Below are 23106 nucleotides of genomic sequence, written 5' to 3'. Positions count from 1 at the left end.
GTGGTCATTAATCATACAAACATTTTATAGAAATAAGACCAATCACATAAAGCTAAACAAAACAAAAATCCAAAAAGAAAGAAAGCCAAGAGGCCTAGGAAGAAAAACAGAGCTCAGTGAAAAGCAGCCAATTAGAGATAACAGTCTCATTTTTGGAAGAAATTTTTTGGAGGGTGGTTTGAGCCTTCTTTTTGCAACTAGAGTCATTTGCACAACTATTTCAGAACATTTTTCTAAGGTTCATCAGTTTTCAATGAACTTTTGTAATTATTTCATCTCGAAAGCACACTGGCATTTTTCAGAGTTGAAGTTGGGATATTTGGTCTTTTTCTTTTAATCACAGCTGTAATAGAATAAGTGCAAAAAGACAACTTCTATTAAATTTAGAATTGGGTCTGTATGTGTGGGGAGAGAAATAACATTGAATTGGTTTTGAAAATACAGCAGCTTGTGAGCTTCTATCACTATCATGCTGGTGTCACTGAGATTCTTCAAAACACCAAAGGTGAGATAGAGAATTTTTCTCTGTATCCAGTGCATTCTATCAAAGGAGGTATACTAAACTACATAATAATTTTAAGTGAGATTTACTTTGGCTTTTGCATACTGTACTTCTTGAAATATGTGGTAGCACCTTAATTATACTTGTATGTAAATTATAATAGCTATCATTATTTTAGCACTAATGTGCTCATTCTTATTCTGATCAAATGAAAGATCAATAAATATTTTTTAAAACTTTCAGGGAGACATGATTACATATTCAGATGTAATAATAACAATTCAACAAATGTGATAAAACCAACTATCAATGGAGCCCAAAACATTGTTTAATACAGATGAACTTTAACAACAGACAGAAAGCATTGCTTGGAGCCAAGCTACTAACTTTTAGGTAACTGAGAAGGAACCTCGCCAACTCTCAGGTACTTTGACTTATTTTATGTAAAATTGGAGTCCTTAAGGATGAAGCAGAATTTAACAGAAAACATCAGTTTATATAAACATAAAAAAGCATGATTCACAGATGGATTTATTCTGATCTATTTAAATACTATCATCCAATATGTCCTTTTAGAAAAGTCAGCCAAGACCATGGGAAGAGAAGAGATGAAATGTCATGTGTGTCCTCAGGAAGAATAAAGCTAATTGACCCACAAGTGGTGGAGCCATGATTGTGGACTTATCACCATAGTAACTTAACAAATAGGTTAGCCAGACACAGCTGCTGAGCACATACTGACACCCCCATTCTCTTCCATGATTATTCAGATCCTAATTTAATAGCAAGCACACATTCTGTGTTATTCTGCCAACTTCACAGTGTCTCAAACTCCTAACATTGTACAGACCAGGCCATTCAGAATACATCACTCCTTCCTCGGTTTTCAAAATATTAAACATAAAAAAAAATGATTAAAAGAGCTCTCTATCCCATAAGTGGTCTATGGATTATATAAAAATTTTAATGTTAGTATATAATCTTATATTACTCATTGTCATTTAAAACAGTAGAAACTGGTTTTTAGGAATGACAGAGAATAGCAAAGAAAGAAACTATATAAGAAGTTGTCCTGTCTATATGCTGCTCATGAACTGACTTAAATGAGTGGAACCCTTCAGCAGTGGTTGGAACATCGTGGAAACTTTCTGGGGATAAAAGCCATGCTTCTTGGTCATGGCACAGGAGCAAGAAGCCTCTCAAGGAATATTTGATTCTTTAAGGTCACGGTGAGGTCAGCCAAGCTGTAACAATGGTGGACATAGTGGGATGATTGGAGTCTGGATGGTCACCAAAAGAAACAATGATTTGTTTATCTTGAAAGTTGTTGTTAGCATACACCAATTTCACAAAATATATATACAAAATGGCAGTGAATTAAGAGCTGAAAAACAGAATTTGCAGTTTCATGGTGCTTGAAGTTGAAGACCTGGTAAAGCTGAACTCAGCCTCCTTCTGGGTCATACTCACATAGGTCATGTAAGTGGACCAGTCTGTCCACAGCTGGGTCAGGTGTGTGGCAGCATGGAGGCTGCCAGCACATGTGTAGGCTCACCCTGGTGAAAGCAGGGCCATGGATTTCTTCAATATGGCTTCTGGTGCATACTGATTAGTTACTTCTTCATTTATGCAGCAAACACAGGAAAGAACTCCTGTTCCCTAGCAACAAGCAAAGCCAAAAGGAAACATGAGGATATTTCTATCCCAGTGCCCTTCCATACACAAAGCTTTATATACCATCAACAATTATAAAGAGTGCAAAGAAATTTGAAGCTTGAAGATGAGATTTTTTTTTAATGACAAAATTGTTTTCTCATTCCAGACTTGGAGCTAGTAAACAAGACTTTAGAAATAATTATTGTAAATATAAATGAGCATTTATCGGAGTAAATAAACAGCATAGTAAATAGACAAGGTGAACATGCAGCAAACTGCAATTTAGGAGAAAGAACCAAAGGAATTTCTAGATCACAAAATTGTGAGAATGATATTTTAGATATATTGGGTAGACTTAAAAATAGAATGGAGAAACCTCAAGAAAGATTTTAAAATATATGCTCAAAATAAAAATAAATTAATAAAAGCTGACTAGCACATCAGTATCTATGCATGTAATCAGATCACAAAAGAAGAGGAGAGAGAACAAAGAGGAAATCATAAGAAGAAAAAGCAAAACTGGGCTCCAGTCCAGTTCAAATTAAATGAAAAGGAACATCTATGTATAAGACACTCAACAATTCCATATGGTATATTTACAAATAAATCCACACTTATGCACAGCATAACCTGTTATAAAAAAAATGAGAAGAAAATCCTAAAGCCTAAAAAGTGTTGAAAGAAAAAAAATCCGTTAACTTAAGCTCTATTATCCAAGCAATTATCCTGCAAAAGTGAAGGAATAAAATCATTTTCAAATAATATATGCTGCAATTATTCATTTTCAGTGGACATGCATTCTAAGAAATGGTTAAGATAATTCCTCAGGCTGGAGAATTATAACAGGCAGAAATCAGGACTCTTTAGAAACAACTTCAAAACTGATAAAAATATACATTAGCATAAGACCATTTTTATTAAACTATTTTATAAGCAAATCCACTTCAAAACAAAAACTAAAGCATTAAACTCTTGGGTTTATGCCATATATAGCAATAAAATATGCGGAAACTCTGCAGCATGTTATGTGACAACTAAGTTATGATATTAATGTAAGATTGATCATGAATAATCTCAATGTAGTCATATTAACTTCTAGAAAATAATTCTCAGGGCATATCTCCCCAAATATGCCCCCTTTCCCCACTCTCATGTTACCCAAGCAAAATCACTGTGAATTTTACATTAATCATTCCCCCTTTTTAAATAACTGTTCTGCCTTTTCAGCAAATTGTTCCTTAGTGGGTGTTTTACCCAGGTAAACAGGGATGCCCTGCGCATATTTTCTGGAACTCCCTTCTACTGTCTGGGGATCAGGGTCACCTACTTCACTGACTTTTGCTGAAGTTAACATGGTACTCAGTGAGGGTTCTTTTCTGACCTGTGATGTGCTTGATGGCGTTTGAGGTGGCTCAAGTCGTTCTCACTGGTCTGCCACTTGGCAAGCTCCCACAGGTGTCTTCCTGTGAACCAGAACAGAAATTCATCCCAAGTAATGTTTTTGACAGTAGAATTTGACCCATTAGTTAATCACCAATCAGTTTCATAGATGTAGAGATTCCCTTTCTTAAGAATCTAATTTCAAAAGACAGGAAAGGAAAGAAAGATTGCAGAGAGGAGGAGAGAAGAGAGAATAGGAAAAATAAAGCCTACCAAAAGAAAATTGCACCGAGTAAGAGTAAATATTCTTTGAGAAACTTTGTCATTCTAAACATACAGTGAACAATCAAGTTACTACCAGCCTCACATATGAACACCTTGGGTTATGACCAGAATTTTAGTTATAACTTATGACCAAAGTCTTAAGTTATGACACAAATGCTGGCCGCTTGTGCAGTTGTAAACAAAGACTCATGATGTAAGAGTCAGTCTGAGCCCAGATGTGCATGTTTGTGGATGAGATTTCAGTCAGTACTTTATTTAATTGCTACAATTACTGCTATCAAAACAGCCCCCCAAAAGCTAGAAAAGAAACTAAAGAAGCAAGGGAAGGTAAAGAAAGCAGTCAGAATGAAAAACAAGGAAGAAACTGTAGAGAAATATGAGAGTGGTGTTCATGTGACTGAACTCACTAACATGTACAGTGTATCAAAATCCACCATCTTGACAATCTTACAGACAAATGATTTATATGAGGAAGCTAATGTTGCTAAAGGTGTTAACCTGAATGAGCAAGTCATGATCAACATTAGATGAGGTAGAAAGGCTGTTAGTAGAGTGGGTAAACAAAAGGCAGGTGGTAGGCAATAGCCTATCTGAATTTATAATGTGTAAAAAAGCTAGAGCTACAAATAAAAATCTCCTAAAGGATAATCCATCAATGAGTAATAATGTTGAATCATTTCATGCCAGTAAGGGATGGTATCACAATTTTAGAGTGAGAACTGGGGTTCGTAGCATAACTAGACATGGTGAAGCAGCCAGTGTTAATAAAAGGGCTGCTGAAAATTACATACAGCTCTTTGAAACAAAGACACAAAGAAATATCTCTTGCCACCAAATTCTCAAATGTGATGAAACTGGCCTTTTTTAGAAGAAAATGCCCAGGAGAACATATATTACCCAGGAAGAGAAGATGACTGGCCATAAGCCTGTGAAGGATAGGCTAACCTTATTGCTATGTGCCAATGCAAATGGTCACCTGAAGATAAAGCCTCTCTTGATTTATAACTCTGAGACCCCTAGAGTGTTAAAAAAACATAAAGTCATGAAGAATAGGCTTGGGGTCATGTGGAGATCTAACACAAAAGCCTGGATAATGAGGGTACTCTTTCTTGAGTAGATCGGGGAGGACAAGATACTTCTTAGTGTTTTGCAATCAAAGCACTTTGTGTGGGGACTTTAGAGATCCTTATGTTGTAGACACAGAAATGCAATTTTCAAAAGAATTATAATTTGGAGGAGTGGAGAAAGCTACTCACTTAACTCAAATACTTGACCAGAGGAGACTAAGTATATATTCTTGGTGCTGCTCCTGAAACAGGCAGATGTATCTGCTGTCACAGTGGCCACTCACAAGGCTCTTGTTTCTGTGAAGATAAGTCTGTTCTGCTCCCACATCCACAGTGACCCAGGCAGATGAATTCTAAAAGCATAAGATAGGCCTAAATGAAATATCTGAAAACTAGCTTCCTAGTGACCAACCCATGTTTGTTTTCATTCTTCTGTGCAATCACAAACAGCCACCAACACGTAAGTCAGGAGAATATCCCAGGAGGGTGGCAGAGGTCTCTGAGGGAGGTCTAGGGTTGGCCAGATCCTTGTTCTGGGGCTAGTTCCTATCCAGATGGCAACTGTGCCTCGGTGTAACCCAAAATAATATGTATGGTTCCACCTCTCCACTCTTCGGTTTTGTGATTCTGTCCTGTTTTAGCTATTGATGGTCCAGACCTTACCTTTGTTAGTGTGTCTGAAAACATATGGACATTTCTGGTCCTCCCAAAGTCATTTCTGATTCATCTGGCTAAAGCATGAATTTGTCTGAGTAAAAAATGTTTTTATGAAATGCTTTCTATCATAGATTCCATTAGACCATGAAGCAAACCTTTTCCTTGGACAGAAAATGCTATTGTTAAAGTTCTCCAAATCCTGGAATGCAAGCCATTCCCTCATACTTCTTTCCAATTATTTCCAATACATTCATTGAGAGGAGTGGTCTGCCATCTCCACTAACTGTGCCATGTGGGTGTTGGGTTGCTGACCCTTCCCCAGTCAGACCCTGCTTCCTCCCTGGCCACCTTGCATAGCTGTGAAGAAAGCCCCTGAGACACTGGAGTAGTCAGATAGGAAGGATCAGGCTTGTGAGGGATTTAGAGAGCTTAAGATGAGGAGGAAAGGGCATATCCCATCCAAATGGAGCTCCATACCACCTCGTGCTCAGAGAGTCTTCTAAATCAGGAAAGATAGTTAGGAAAAGTATGAGGGAAGAGTCTGACAACCAGAGGGAGCATCCTTTGGTCTTGCTGCTATCAGGCAGGCCTTGATAGAAATCCATGGAGGATATCGTCCATCTGAAAGGAAGTTTGCACCAGTCTGAAGGGTCTCAGAAATGGATCATGGAGCATTGGTCTAGTCTCAAAGGAACCTACAGAAAGTAGAACCATAGCATAATTTAGAATCAGACTTTTTAATTGAAAGCCCTCTGAAAATCAGGCCATCTAAAAATCTCTGCAAACTTGTTCAGGATTCTCAGTGTCTCTATTGCTGAGTAATTTCAGCGGTTTTTCCAATTTTTTTTCTCTTGACTATTAACACAATTACTCTGTGTTCTCAGGAGCTGTTGAGAGCAGCAGATGGGCCTGCATAGAGGACAAAATCCAAGGGCTCAGTCTCCTTAGGTTAGAAGCAGATGGAGGCCATCCTCTAAAGACAGGTGGACAATCAGCTACAATGGAAGGAATGTGTTAGGAATTTTCTTTGCCCTCTGAAGCAGGTTAGAATTAGGATTTGCATCTCTAACCATATACGTATGGCATCTGTTTCCTAGAGCAGGTACTGGTGTGCTTCATAATCATTTGATTGCATCTGGCACTACATTAACAGGTTTATTGATATCACTGTCTGGTCAAAACTGCTTATATCACTTTGAATAGGGAAGATAGATTACCAGAGAGTAGCTGTTGAGCCTAAGCTAGTCATGGACACACATGTTGTCAAATATCTTCATCTTTCCATATAGCCACCTGGCTGTCCACCTTGGGAAGTCACCTTGAGGACATGCTCCCATCTCTGAGACCTTTGCTTTCCCTGCCCAGCATGTTCAGGGACTCCAGTTTTGTTTTTGTTTTTTTGTTTTTTTGTTTTTTTGCCTCATCCCCTCCAGCCCAGCCCAGGAAAGTCTACTGGGAAGTAAAGACTTCTAAACTCAGAGATGAAAGCTGACAAGAATGTTCATGGTCATCCTACCTCTGAGCTGAGGTGATCTCAACTATAGGCACCTCAAGGCCAAGCATGCTAAGATGAATCTCTCACATGGTCACTGCCGCTCTGAAGAGATTGTCCTGAGACTGCTCCTTGGTAGGCCACTGGGTGATGTCCAGACCCAGGAGCAGGATGGCCTCACCCAGTGCCTGGGATCTGAGTGCTCTGGGTTCTCTGCTATGGCAGTGAGCTGCAGTGACCTGACAGAAGTGTCTACCCACAGGGTGAGGCAGGATCCCAGAAGGAGCAGATAATGTGAGGGCCAGGGAAGGCAAGGAGGGCATTTTACAGAGAAAGAAGAAAAGTGGGGAAAGTCAGGCACCCTAGGCAGGGTGGAAGTGAGTCTCCAGTGAGAGTGGCCTGGCTTGGATGGAAACCAAGTGGGAGAGGAGGGTGTCCAGGCAGAAGTGGCCTGGTTCAGGGTATCAGAGCCTTTGGAAAATATAGGTTTTCAGGCAGGCAAAGGGAGGTGCCATGTAGGGTGTATGTATCTATGTATGGATGTCCAGGGCACACATGGTGGCACAGAGCACAAGAGCTGGCAGGCCAGAATGGTGAGGAGGGGACCTGTAGGCAGGCTGAAGCTCCACTGGTACTGGGCTTCTTCAAGGTGAGGCGACCCACAGCCTACAGAGTCCTCTTTATTACAGAAGTGACTCTTACCGATGCGGCCAGGACAAGTGATGGGCATGTCTGTACACAGAGACCAGGCCATCATGTCTCCACCCAAAATGTGGGGAATCCTTGCTCCTGAGCTCCACTGGGTTATGCTTTTGTCAGGCCTGCATCACAGCCCAACTCCTCCCACTGACAATCCCACTCCCTCCCTCCTTTGTTCCAAAAAGAATGACATCTAACTTTCATTCTCCAAAGCCAAAGGTTTAGCCCTGTCCATGCAGTGAGGTGTGGGGAGGGTCAGCACCTGGTGGGGAGAAAAAGGTGATCTAGTGTGAGAGGTTATCCATGTGGCAGTGCCACCCTGAGCAGCATGTCACAGGGCAAGCAGGATACAAGGGGCAAGTCCCTGTTGAATGACAGAGAAAAATTTCACAAATATGACACACAAAAAATATGGAAAGACAATGGACACTATGTGCTGGATTTTACTGCCAAATGTCTGTGTGAATTTAGGGAGAAAGTGTGTATGCACACACACCTCTGTAAATTCTTCACTGAAAAAATTTCAGCATGGTAACTCACCAGCAGCCCTAGTAAAGTTAGCTCCTGAACATGACTGCTTAGCACCTTTCTCATGTAAAACAGTGCTTCTAGAAAGGTTGGTAGATCCCAGAGATGAGGATAAAAGAGGGCAAGGTCAGACTGGGAATCTCTCCTTTGCTGGAGCAAGAGCCTACTTATAGGATGAAGAAAATGTATGATCAAAACCAGGATGCCCATTCCAGGCCAGGGTGCAACAGCAGGGACCAGCCATCACCTCCAATCTGATTAAAAAAAAATCACACATTGTATGAAAGTGTCCTGTTAAAGACCCTGAAAATCAGGCAGTTAAGGAGAAGGGAGTTGGAAAGAAAAAAATGTGAACATATGGCATCCCACACACATCCTGTCCAGACAGGATCAAGACGATGCAGTGGATATGGCCAGGCAGCACCCCAAAGTTTTCCCAGAGATGAGTGGGAGCAGGGGCAGCCTGGAAGGAGGAGCAGAAGGAGGAGGAGGAGGTGGAGGGTGAAATGTATAGGAAAGGAGTGCCAAGGAGGAGACTGGTGCACCAGAGATCCTTGGAGATGGGCAGAGGGTCTAGCTTAAGCATCCTCTGAGCACTCACTAGGTGAACTTTCTGAAACATTTAGAAGGAGCCAGAGTGAGCCACGATGAAACCTTTAGGATTACAAAAATATCTAAAGTAAAAATAATGATTTCATATAGAGTTTACTAAAATGTACAAGTAAAATGCATGACAACACCAGTACAAATTACAGATGGTTAAAAAATGAAAGAGCGATGCTGTTAATTTCTTCTTTGTAAAGTGGTTTGATATCAAATGAAAATAGACTGTTTTAAGCTTCAGGTGTACAAAATATACCCCAAAAAACCATAAGATAGCACAATACATTTTTAAAAAGGAAAGAACAAACAGATGAGATGATGAAAAATAAATATTACTAAGGTAGCAAATCTGTTTCTGCCCTATATATAATCACAACAAATTAAATGATGTCAATATATAAATTAAAAGGAAAAATTGTCAGATATATAAATAAATTTTAGAAAGCTAGATCCAACCATAGGCTGCCTATAAGAAATTTACTTTAAATAAAATAACACAAATGCACTGAATGTAAAAAGATGAATGTAGACCATGAATATATTTGTTAATGTATTTATTAATATATTTATGGTCTATATTCATCTTTTTACATATAATGCATTTGTGTTATTACACCAGACACTATCTCAAATGGAAAAGAGGAAAAAAATTGGAAAATGTTTTGAATTGAATGAAAACATCACATATCAAAATCTGCCAGATACATTGATGGGAACAAATCTAGAGCACTAACTGCCTAATAAAAAATAGGACTTACATCATTAACTTACACTTCCACATAAAGCATCTAGAACAAATGAAGCTGAAAGTATGATATGTAAAAAAGTAAAGATCCAAGTAGAAATCAATGAAATAGAAGTCAGTAATAAAAATAACAGAAAGATTAATGATTCAGAAAGCTAAACTGGTCAGGAAATGAAGAGAAAAGAAAGTCTTTCTCCCAGTACAGGGAGCAATAGAGCACCAGGGTTCTACAAATACAAAATAGATAACAGAAGGATATTAGAACTGATTTATGCCAATAAATCAGTAACTCCAGTGAAATATAAAACGACACTCCAAAACAAAGCTATATAGTGATCACATTCATCATAGGGAATTTGTACTTTTATGTGGTGTATCATTATGTAAATATTAATTGTACCAATAAAATTTAAAAAATAAAAAAGAATAGAGCTACCAAAGTTCACTCAGGAAGAGATAACAAACTAAAGATATTAAATTTATATGTAAAACTTTCCTCAAAGAAAAATCCAGGCCCTGATAATGTCACTGGTAAATTAAACTAAGCACATTGGAGAGAAGCTACAGCAACCTCATGCAGATCCTTGTGAGATCTTCCAAGGAGTGAGTGATGCCTTCAGTCCATCCTAGGAGGCCAGCAGTATTCTGCAGTGAAAATTTACAAGGAAAGAGCTCACAGGAAAAATACAAGAAGATCCTAACATAATTTACCAAGACACAGAAAGATAAAAGTCAGTTTATCCCAGGATGGAAAGAATGCTTTAACATGGATAAGTGCGATTCATCTTAATGATAAAATTTAGGAAAACAAATACATCTGATCATCTCAATAGATACAAGGAAAATATTTGAAAAAATGTAGCATTCATTTCTAAAGCACATTCTCTACAAAGTAGGGAAGAACTTCCTCAACTTGTTGGGGGACATTGTGTGAGACCCTGAGCTAACAACACTGTTTTTTGTTTTTGTTTTTGTTTTTTTTGAGACAGGGTCTCACTATGTAGTTGAGACTGACCTAGAACTCACTATATAGCCCAGGCTGGTCTTGAATACACAGCGATCCTCCTGCCTCAGCATCCCGAGTGCTGGGACTACAGGCATGCACCACAACACCCAGCACAACATTCTTGATAGCAACACTGAATGCTGTCCTTTTGGTTCAAGAAAGTGGCAAGGATATACTCTCATTACTTTTTTTTGGAAACATTGTATTTAAATTCTTAGCCTAATGTAAGAAAATAAATAAATGATATCTGTAAATAAAAGGTGAAATAATTTTTATTTGCAAAAATGATTACCTATGTAGAAAATCCTATGGGACTCACAAAAATGTTTCTGTGGCAAATAAGTGAGTACTAAAAGACTGATGGACATAAGTACATTACAAATGCAGTTCAAATGTACACTTCAGTAATGGAAATAAGAAATTGCAACTGAGGATGGAATAGCATATATAAAAAGATAATCAGTGTAAAATATTCAGGGACAAATATGTCAATAGATAAGTAAGACCTATGCATTTACAAATATAAAACATTTTTGAAAGAAGGTGAAGAAGATCTAATAAGTAGAAGAATGCCATGCTTCAGAAGACTCAGTATTGTCAAAGTGCCAGTTCTTCCCAAATTATTACATGGAGTTGCTGCGATTTCAATCAAAATAATCACAATTCTGGGCTGGGGATTTAGCTCAGTGGTTCGGCCACCTGCCTTGCAAACGCAAGGATCTGAGTTCGATCCCCAGTACCAAAACAAACAAAATGATCACAATTCTTTTGCTGTTGTTATAGATATTGAAAAATTAATTTTATAGTTAATTTAGACATTCGAATTATCTAGACTAACAACTGAGTTTTAATGAAGGATAACAAATGGGTAGATTCACACTACTTAATTTCAAAGCTTACTACTGTGGAATGGATGTGGAGACATGCAGACAGGTCTCTATAACTGATAGCTGGATGGATGGTACAGAAATAGAGCAACATATTTGAGATCTACCAATTTTCAGTAAAGATAATTCAGTGGAAGACAAAATAGTGTTTCAACAGATTTGCTGGAACAATTGGATCTTCCACAAAAAATTAATTTTCACCCATATTTTATACTATGCAAAAATTGAATTCAAAAGGAGCCACAGACACAATATATTAAAATTTAACACTATAAAAGATTTGTTACAAATCATAGGAAAACGTTTTTGTAAACTTACATTAAGCAAAGGCATTTTAAATTTGACAGCAAACACATGGTCCATATTCAAAATGTAGAACAAGTGCTAATGAGGAGACACCACTATTACAGTACAGAGGAAAAACACAAGCCACAGATCAAGAGAAGATATTTGCAAATCTTTCTGAAAAAAAGGGCACATGCTTCAAGTGCAAAAGTCCCTCAAAATAAAAAAAATAAAGAAACAAGAGTAAAAAATAGACAAAAGTGATGAAGATAAATGGATGGAAAATTGTATATATTAAATATGTCATTACATACATTAATGCATACATTAATGTCATTAGCTATTAAGGAAATGCAAATGGAAACACTGGGGGGCTTGTACATACCTACTGGATAGCTAACATCAAAAAGTCTGACCACACTAAGTGTTGGAGAAAACTCATGTGAGATTATTGATTCAGACCTGAGTGCATCAAGGACAATGGACTTCAGCCCAGGCAGGGCCTTATCCAAATACTGAGGACAGATTTTATGCTAAATATCAAGATGTCTAGAAGCCTAGGGCCATAAAAGAAAGAGCAAAGAAAGAAGCCATTCCTTTGCCTTTTCTGCTGGTCCTCCCAGAGGAAGTGTCTCTCTTAGGGAACAGGGCTATTTTTTTAAAGCAAGAAAAACAGCTATTCTCCACTTTCAAAACAATTTCTCTGCTATGTGCCGAAAAGTATCAAGGAGCTGCAACCACAGAGGATGGGCAAACAGTCTAATGGTGGAGTTGAGAGGCCCTGCAGCAGCTGGTGAGGGGACAAAGTCGACTACTCCCTTGAAAGCTTCAAGAGGCTGGGATTTGCATTAGCAGTTTTTCTGAGCCAATACTAGGGAACTAATTAAGATTTATGGCTCATCTGAATAGTAGCTTCAGATGGAAAACAGATGCGCTTAGGATTTCTCACAGAATTTACAGGTAAATTACTTAAAATCCTTTCTTAAACTACATCAAAAAAGAAAAAAAAAACATTCTGGGAAGTAGTTTAAGTAGTTTTTATTGAGGATTCACAGCACAGCCAGGCTACAGACTAAGCATTTTGCCTATGATGATTAATTAATCATTATAGCAAGGCAGAAAGTTCTGAATTTTTGCCTGTATTTCATAAAAGAGGAATCTGTGGGTTAGAGAAGTGATTTGTCTGAGATTCAAGAGTAAATCAAAAATTAAACCATCAGTTCTGATGTGGGCCAGACCTCTTTGCACGCACACACACACACACACACACACACACACACACATTTAGGCCCGATGAAGAGGTCTGGAAAATCCATTTGCCCTTTTTTGAAGTGAATTTGATACATTCCCACTTGCTTTAGTGAGGAAGGAAAACACTGAAGAAAGAAGCAAAATTGCAGAGAGCCAGGAGAGAATGGACAGCCACAATCTCTGTTTCCTAAAAATACAGTTTATCCCCTTGTATATACTTTATGTGTATACTTAATATGACTGCATACACCCTCCAAAATACTTCATGGCCAGAATTTCTGACTTTCTATACTTGATTGGGAATTGGTTTGATTATAGGTGTCTTGCATTTTCCTCATCATGAAATTTTATATGAATTTTTACTCCTAACTGCTGAACTTTTAAAATACTTGTTTATGGTCAGATTCTTTTCCAAACACTATATTCTTTCTCATAATAAGCAACTCAAAACTTTTCTTTAAAAGTATTTTTAAAGGATTCATAAATTCAATATATGAGGTTAGGACAAATGCATAGTTGTTACGGTTATAAAAGACTATAGACTCTATGATTCCTTTAATGTGAAATGTCTAGGATTCGCAAGTCCATAGAAATGCAAAGTGCATTAGTGGTTGGGTTGGGCAGGATGTGGCCAGCAGTAAAGAGTGAGTGCTAATAAATATAAGGTTCCTTTTAGGATAACAATGCTCTGAAATCATATTGTGGTTGCACAACACTGAAACTATTTTAAAAACATTGACTTTTGTGGCATATAAATTTTATCTCAATAAAGATATTATAATATTAACATCCCCCAGAATAGATCAGCACAGGGAATTTCAGCAGTTTTAGTTATATTGATGAATTTAATGAACTTTAACAAGGTCTAGTTACTATGCTTTTATGGGGATTTGCATTTTATATGAGTTTGAGTTAATCTTCTAATATTTTTAGTTTTTAATCCTTTCTTCAAAATGCACAAATACTGGCTCTTGAAGAACTTTTTGAGTGACCTTAAACAAGTTATTTAACTTTTTGAAGATTTGTATACTTCAGTCACAAAAAAGGGCAACAGTATGTCTTTCTGGTTTGGAAGTCAGGTATTTTAATACCACCTGAGTGTAGTTGTCATTGCTTAAGGCTGCTTGATTGAGAAGTTCTGTGCATCCATATTAATTATATACATCTTAGGATTGTTTACTTGAATATATTCACCATAAAGAAATGATAGCTATTTAAAGGGATCGATGTACTTATCCTAATTTGAGCATTCCACAATAAGTGAATCAAAACATTACGTGGTATCCTACAGATGTTACTATTTTATGCAACAAAACAATTATAGAATTTTAAAGAAAAAAGTTAATAATACGTCCTCCCTCCTCACATACATGCCAATGTACACATACCCAAATGACTAACACATATTTCTTTCTGGGAAAGACTTTGTGGAAAGGCAGAAAAGAAGAAAAACACTGGCTCACATACACACAGGAATGAGAAACACTCAGTACAAGAGAACAGCAAACAGTTCTCTAAAGGATCTTTAGATTTTTATCTTTGAGACTCCCTTTGAAGATTCTCAGGCCACTCATTTTTCCATGTCACCATTCCTCTGTTGAGATAGGATCCTAGAAACCCAACAAAATAGTACTAGAAAGATACAAAGTGATACCCATTCCATACCATGAAAATCACCTGAATTAATGCTTCCCCAGGATTAAGTATTGATTATCAACTCCACACAAGATTGCAAATTTGCAAGGCTAAGTTTATGAGAAGTACATCTTTGAAAAGAAATATGACTCGGCAGACTCATAGCTAACTGGATTGGAAAGGGGATGAAATTATAGGCTTATCTGATTTTCAAGATGAAAGTTGATTGGGATTGGGAAAGGCTTGTGATGTGATAGTGTAGGATTGGTGAACATGAGGCATAAATTGGAAATGAGATTTTAAAAGAACATTGCTGTCTGCTAAGGGAACATTTTGCTCAAATAAGTGGTATGTTAAGTCAATAGAAAGAAGTTCATGCAAATGATAAAACTGTTTCTATGAGTAAAGTAACTTACAAGGATTTCACTAAAGTTGAGCCTAAAATGTCTCTTCATGGTTAAGTACAGTCACTGGGGAAATCAATCAACTTTTCCCAAGACATACGTGCCAAGAGTCTGCCTAAAACCCAAAGAAAGTGAGAGCAAAACTAAGAACTGCTTTGATGGATTCGACATATGGGGCTATTGGAACCATAAATTAGATTCATAACCAAAGGGCTGGGGATGGAAAATTCATAATAAGCACAGGAGCATAGACATTGTAGTGGAGAGGTAGGGTGTCTTTTAACTATGCAGAACCCTGCACAAGAAGAAGGCAGGAGACACAGGAGAACAGAAAGCAAAAGCACGTAGATGAAGGCATGGAAATCTTCAGAGCCAGCCATCTGCCAATGTGCAATGTGTCTTGGGTTGTAATTGCCTCCTTCTCACAATATTTGTCTTCATCTGAATAAGCTATCTTCATCCAAGTAAGTTACCTGCTCCAAAAGTTCATTCCCTTCAGTGGGATCTAGACAATCCCTGCTGTAAGATATTATGACATGATGTGGTCCAGGGGTCATAGATGAGAGATATAGTTCCAGGTCTAAACTCTGAAGTTTAATTTAGTGGTCAGTGCATGGGCTCTCTTCTAAAATGACACCGAGCCATTTCTTTTCATTGTTTAAATGTTAGCACTTCAAAATTTGGAATGTAGTAAAAGTTACTTGGAGAACACGAAGAAAAGGCAGGTTGTACCGACTGGTCGTGATATCATCTTGAAAGGCACGTATATTGGAAACTGGGGTAATACCTGCCACCGTAGCAAACATGGAGACAGTTGAATATGGTGAGAGTACATGACTGCCAGAGTGTGGGCTTGACAATGACAAGGAGAGTCTGTACTCAGGAACGGGGTGGCAGATATTTGGACAATCGCCGACCTGCACTGTCCTTACCCTGAGAGAGGAATGGCAGGTCTGATAAGAGGCATGTCTCTCAGGGCTCTGAGGACACCCGCAGCTAACCCAGAGCTGCCCATCTGTTCCCTACCTCAGGAAGCAGCATAATGAAGTTTGTGTGTATATTTTCAACATTTTTTTTGGCACAACCCACATATTTCTGACCAATAAAATTTCCAAACAATTTTGAGAAAAATAAAACAATGACCAGGACACAATCAAAACTCATTATACAGTATAATTATATGAAATCCAAAAAGGAGCTCTGAGGCTCGGGTGCTTGTGTTTCTCCTTTCTTCCCTCTTCCCGGTATAGTTCCATGTGGTTGAACATAAACGTCCTCCAGGATGGGGCTCAGCAACACCAGTGAAGGTTCTTTCTCCTCTGGCTGAGGTGTGCCCCCCACCTTGTGAGGGATTTCAGTGAAATACACTGCAAGGTCCCACACGAAGTCCTCTGGCACCACCAAGTGGTCACCCTGACAGCGCCTCTGATAACCCTCCTGTAATTTAACACTAAATTCTTCCCTCTGTCTCCTGCTTCTGGAGCCAGACTTGAGTTTTGTCATCAGTTGTATTTGTCACCACTGGCATTCCACCTTGATATTCCCCTGAATTACAGTGTAATGCTTTTCTACTTTGCATACAAGAAAGCTACCCTGGCTTCTTGATGGCTCTGGGATTTGTCAAATGTTTTTGTATATACACCACACACTATCATGAAGAACAATTCCACCAGCTACTCTTTCCATGAGTGGTTTATTTTTAAACATCTCTTTCCCAAACTCTTGGGACTCCTATCTTTCCTATCTCTGTATCTTTGCCCTTTCTCGGTTGCATAGAAAAATACAGTATGTAGCTCATAGATCTGGATTCTTCAATGTACCCAAAGGTATTTAAGACTAATCAGAGTGGTGTGTGAATTGGTTCCTTGCTGTTTGTCCCTTGTATGAGTGGAGCATGGTCTGTTTATCCACTCATGTGTGAAGGACACATGGCCGTTTCCACTCTGAGATGTTATGCAGAAGCTGTTATAAACACTGTAAATAAATACCTTTTTGTGTGAACGGGGCTTTCCATTCCATCAGGCCATATTTAGTGGAGCATTTCCTGGGCCTGCTGAGTTTATCTTTGCCAGAAATTGGCTCACTGGTTCCGCTGCCTGTCTTGTAAGCACAAGGGCCCAAGTTCAATGCCCGGTATCACAAAAACAAAAATACAGTAACAGAAATTGACAAATTGGAATCTGAGTTGCTGTGCTACTGTGGCTTTCTTACCAACAAAGGAAGAAACTTGTGGTTCCACCTCCACATCAGCAATTGGTATTTTTGGTCCATTTGTTAATTTTAATTATAATTTGAGAGAGACGAGAGAGAGAGAGAGAGAGAGAGAGAGAGAGAGAGAGAGAGCACTTGACCAGACAAGTGATTTGAGAATAACTTGCAGCTCATGTCTTCACTATATCTTTTGCAGTGCATAAGTTTTTAGTTTAATTAAATTTAACTAGTTTTTCTTTTAAGGGAAATTTCTCTAAGTACAGTATCTATAAATCAGCTTCTAAAACTAAGCCTATGCAGCTTTTGTTTTATGCTTTCTCCAGAATGGTTTGTAGTTTTACATTTCCCATCTAGGTCTGTAATCTATTAGGTTTGCATAGGTAGAAGGTATAAATTGGTGTTCATTTTTAGCATATGAATATCCACTTGCCCCAATTCCATTAAGAAATTATAAAAAGTGTCTCTTTCCCCACTAAGATGACTTTAACTTTGCCAAAAATTACGTATCAATAGATGCATGAGTATATTTCCGCATTCTCAATTTTGCTCTATGGATTTGTTTATTTGAACAGCAATATCACAGGGCATTGATTACTGTAGATTTACAGTAAGTCTGAAAGTCGTATAATGTGAGCTTTATAATTGTTTGAAGTATTATTCTTTCTCCAAAAATGGTTTTGGTTATTCATTTTTTTCTCCAAGAATTGTTGTGGTCATTATAATTCCTTTGCCTATCTGAATTTTAGATTCAGAGTGTTGATATCTATAAAATACAGTTGCTAAAATTTGAGGGAGATCATGTTCATAGGGGGAAATGGAAGGATTAACATCTTTAACAACCTTATAATCATGAAAGTCTGTATTTTTCTATTTCTTTAGATCTTTTTTCTCTTTCTCTCATTAGTGTTTTATAGTTTTTAATCATGGAAATCCTGAACATAGTTTGTTATATTTATACCAAGTATTTCGTTTGTTTAGGTGCTATTTAAATGGTATTTTCAAAGTTTAAAATATAAATATTCATTATTCTGTATAGAAATATTTACATTTCATGTAAACTTTTAATGTATGGACACATAGATATTTGCAATCAAATAAGGCCTAGATGCTTTATTTTCTAATAGAAAATTTTAGGGCCGGGGATTTAGCTCAGTGGTTAGGTGGCCTGCCTTGCAAGCGCAAGGACCTGAGATCAATCCCTGGTACCAAAAAAAAACAAAAAAAAAAAACAAAAAAACAATAAAAATTTAGTATTCTAGATGTCTCTTAAAAAGACGTGTTAGCTATGTTCCACAAAATTTGTACTCTGTTTTTTTGTTTTAATTTAGTTCAATATAATTGTATTTTGTCAAAATATTTTTGGTATGCTTTTTGGTCCATGGGTTATTTAGAAATGTGTTCTTTAGGTGTCAGATATTCAGATTTTTCAGTTATATTTTTGTGTTTGTTTTCCAGTTAATTTCATTTTAGTATTAAAACATATATTATATGTCCTTTATTCTCTTACCATTTTAAAGGATACCTGACGATATTTTGGTGAATAGTTGAATTTTTTAAACTGTGCTTTACTATTTTTATAAGTGTCTTCCTTGAATTTAAAAAATAATTGGTTAGTAGTGTTTATAGAAAATAATAACAGAAAAATGTAAAGTTTGGTCTAGCAACATTTTGCCACAAAGTATACAAAAAGTCATACATTATAAATAAATGACAAAATAAAAATGATAATCTTCTGCTCTTCAAAAGACACCATCAAATTCACAGACTGAGAGAAAAGATTTGCATAGTAAATATGGGGCAGAGGGCTTTTCCTGAATATTAAGGAAATTGCAATTCAATCATACTAAACAAAAATTAATGCAAATGTAGATGAAAATTTTAATGGGCTTCGACAAAGACAGAAGACGGACTAAATGCAGAAAGCAAAAGAAACACCCAATGGCACCAGCTTTCAGGGAACCATGGATGAAATCCACAAAGACCCACTCTCGGACCAGTTGGAATTGTCACAGCTTAAAAGTATGACAAAAATGGCAATGTGAACTTTTGTGCCCACCAGGAAAATCCTTCAGAAAGAAATTTATCAAATCTGCAAATGATAAAAACATACCCATGTCCTATGATCTTATTATTCTATTAGAATGAAGACATTTGAAACAATTTTTTAAAATAAATGTGTTCATGTCACATTTTATTTGTAATAGCCCAAACTGGAAATAACCTAAATGTCCATCAGCAGAGAGATAACTAAAGAAACCATGCTACACTCATGCCAAAGAATACCAAGTTACCATAAAAAGGAACAGACAAGGAATGTCATTTGAAATTTAAATTAATTACCTAAAATAAAAGAAGCCACACAAAACCTAAGAGAGAGTACATACTATTACATTCTATTTATAAGAAATTCTAAAAAATAAAAACTATTCTACTATAAATAATTCAGATGGGTGGTTGCCTACAGACAGAGATGGATGGAGGACTGGACTCCAAGGAACAGGCAGAAATCTTTTAGGTTAATGGAAATATTTTTCATAAAGTCTGTCAAGATAACACTTTAAATATGTGTAGTTTATTTGAAAGCAATTATATTAGTATAAGATAAAGACATTTTCAGCTAAACAAAAGCTAATATGTGGGCTATATGAGGACTACACAAGTAATAAATCATAAAACTAATTCATCCAGGTGAAAAAATTCAAACTGATACCAGAAGAGGTAGAGTAGTCAAGAAAGAATGAAGAATTCCAGAAAAAGCAAATATAAACGAATGTTAATTGTTTAAAGCAACAATGATAATATTAGTGTGAACCTTACAAGGCGTGTGGAAGTGAAACTTAATTACAATGATCCCTTCTGAAAAAGAGAAGGAGTTAAGATGTGTTACGTACGTGCACCAACTTTCCACAAGGAATGTGAACACTGTGTACTACACACAAGTACTTATAAACTAAAATTAAACATAAATAAATAGAAAGGAAAACTTTATGTTACAATTTAGTATAAAAATAGTGTTAACAGTTGTGATCTTTTGTATTTCATAGAAATACTGAAAGGACAAATTTAAATATTAATTACTCGAGAATGCATATTATATTTTCTGAATAACTTCTAGAAGAATGATAAAAGAATATGATTGAAATATAATTGAAGAAAATATAATTTATAAAATAATTTATTTTAAATAAATTTAAAAAGTTGAACTAAGAAAAATTAAACAAGATAGAACCATTAGTAAGAGTGAAAATTTAAAACACAATTAGTAATAATAGTAAATATAAAAACTAAACGATTCAATTAAAAGGCAAAGATTAAAGATATGATTTTAAAAATGATCCAATATGATACAGTTCATAGAAAACACATTTTAAATAAAAGGACACAGACAGGTTAAAAATGAATGGATATAAACTAGCAACCATGAAAACATTTTCTGATAGAAAAAAAAAAAAAAACCCAGGCTGGGGATTTAGCTCACCTGTGCCTGCCTTGCAAGTGCAAGGTCCTGAGTTCAATCCCCAGTACCAAAAAAGAAAACAACAACAACAACAACAACAACAACAACAACAACAAAACAAAAACAAAAAAATATCTCAAGGAAGAAAATGTGGAGGTGAATGTCTGGGACACAGTTCCATTTTTCCGACAGGCATGTGTAGAATGCAGTGCCCCACAGATGCAGCATATATTTTGTTCACATGGTCAGGGAACATTTTGACCAACATTGACTGGGTCATGAAACATACCCAGTAAGTAAGTGAATATAGTCACAATGCAACAGCACGAAGGGACTGGCTTCCCTGCACCACACACTTCTGTTTTGTTGAGGAGTCAAAGAAGGCACATAGTGTGGACTGGAAACATGTCAAGTTGAAAGATAATGAAAACTTGGCCCATCCAAGCTTGCAGGATTGAACCTAAAACAATTATGGCTTTCATTGTATATATTTAATAAAACAAGAAATCTCCCCCAGAAACTAGAAAATCAACAGCAAATTAAAACCAAAGATGGGAAATTATAAATTGAGATGGGAGAAATTAAGAATTTTCTGAATGAGCACATAGCAATTTGATTTTCTGTTGCCTGAATTTTTCTAACTGAAGAGCAACCAAAACTACATACTCACCACCCTCCTACACACTCCAGGCTCCAGGCACTGTATTAAACTCTGCAAGGAATAGAAAGCACACAGTCTCAGTGAGAATTTCAAACTAACTCATCACGAATTCAATAAAAGCACAAAAAAAGAACAATAGCATTGTTTTCCAGAGGCCCAGCAATAAAATGGTAATTCCTGCTAGGCCATGTCTGACATTCAGAGGGAGCTGAGCAGAGCATAGAAGGCAGGCTGTGGAGGATCGGTCCTGCCTGCCTCCGTCCCTGGGAGCTGGGCCCTGGGTCACAGGAAACCCGCAGGCCCACGTGCGGCCTGCCAAGCTTCCAGCTGTGCACATGGCCAGAGCTCCACCTAAGCAGCTTCCTTTTCCTTTCCAAAAGCAAGAACATTTCCATTGATCTTTCTACTCCCACCCTATAACATCAGGATGGAAATGAGAAAGTTATCTTTGCTAATCTGAGTAGGGTCTAGGTTTCAGAAAGCTGTGGCCCTGTACCACCCAGCTACTCAGCAGTAGGTTAAGACTGGGGGCACCTCAGTCCTGTCCTCTTGCTGTGATCTCCAGGCAGTTACACACTGCTGGTGCAGAAGGCCAGAGGGACCAGAGAGGCTGGGAGCTCAGGAAGAGGAAGGGAACAGGGATGGCTGTGGGCTGGCACCCAGGACAGGAGGTGGACAGTTTTCACATCTGCCATCCTAAGACATGTCAAAAACTTACGTTTTTCATTTTAAACAAAAATTACTAATTAGTTCAAACTCAGTTTTTAGTTGTCACAGTTTACATTGCCAGCTGCACTATTAAGTGCATTAACTGTTTGGCCCACGAAAGAGCTTTGTCACCCCAAGGGAGGCCTGGGTGAGAAACCCAAACTCAGCCCAGACCCCTCACCCACCAAAATTGTAATAATGGAAGGAAGGTTAGGGGAGATTGGGCAGCCATGGAGCCAGTGGGTAGAGCCAAGACCCCGGGGCTTACTGTGTGTGAAACTGACCTTGTGATTTTCACTCGGTCAGCAGAGGGACATTCATCTCACCCGGATGCAGCAGTAAATTCTCCAACGCTCCTGACTTGTGACCAGTCACAGATTGCTCAGCACCCCAGGGTGGACTGCAGATAGTAATAAATAACGGAGCCCATCACTATTGTGAAATGCAAATCCTAGCTTTAAAAATGTGTTTCGACACAAAGTCATGGGAATGGAAGTACAGGCACCAAAACAGAGTTACATAATAGGGATAATAAATTACAGATGTCTAGCAGCAGATGTGGGGGAGAAAGCCGTCTAAGCAGTGGCACTCCACAGTTTGTTTAGGGTTTATAAGCAGCATAACTCTACTACCCCACAAATCACTGCTTGGATGTTCTGACAAGAGTTTAGATAAGCAGGAAGAATTAACTGTTGTTGTTCTTTTTTTTTTTTCACAACTGGTGGGGCAGACAAAAGAAAAACGCTGTAAGTTATTTGAAGCTAAGGCTGTGGGAATTAGAGTCAGGCGGAGTCCTCACAACTGCCAGTGTCTGTGATTTAGGGAAATAACTCCACAAGGGCAACCTGAGGCCAGGTGCTGAGGATGCTTACTGACACCCTCTATCTCTTCTGTAGTGCGTGAACTTGCCAGGAGAAGCAGTGGGGTACCTTAGTCTTGGGTTATAGAAAACTTTATGGCTATACTAAGATTTCCTAATCCTTGTCC

General features: G+C 37.6%; 1 long non-coding RNA gene across 1 annotated transcript; it reads right to left on the bottom strand.

Moving 5' to 3' along the window:
* Positions 1–1587: 1587 nt before the first annotated feature.
* On the bottom strand, positions 1588–22534 carry LOC104865402. Its single transcript, XR_781141.2, has 5 exons — positions 22404–22534; positions 21421–21462; positions 5080–5243; positions 3540–3621; positions 1588–2161 (listed from the first exon to the last, which is right to left on the bottom strand). It is a non-coding gene; the product is annotated as an uncharacterized LOC104865402 (long non-coding RNA).
* Positions 22535–23106: the final 572 nt, after the last annotated feature.

The sequence above is a fragment of the Fukomys damarensis genome, unplaced genomic scaffold (genome assembly GCF_012274545.1).
Source record: "Fukomys damarensis isolate Sample0158 unplaced genomic scaffold, DMR_v1.0_HiC HiC_scaffold_14, whole genome shotgun sequence".
Lineage (NCBI taxonomy): Eukaryota > Metazoa > Chordata > Mammalia > Rodentia > Bathyergidae > Fukomys > Fukomys damarensis.
Note: the sequence above shows the minus strand (reverse complement) of the source record. Positions and strands in the feature narration are given on the sequence as shown.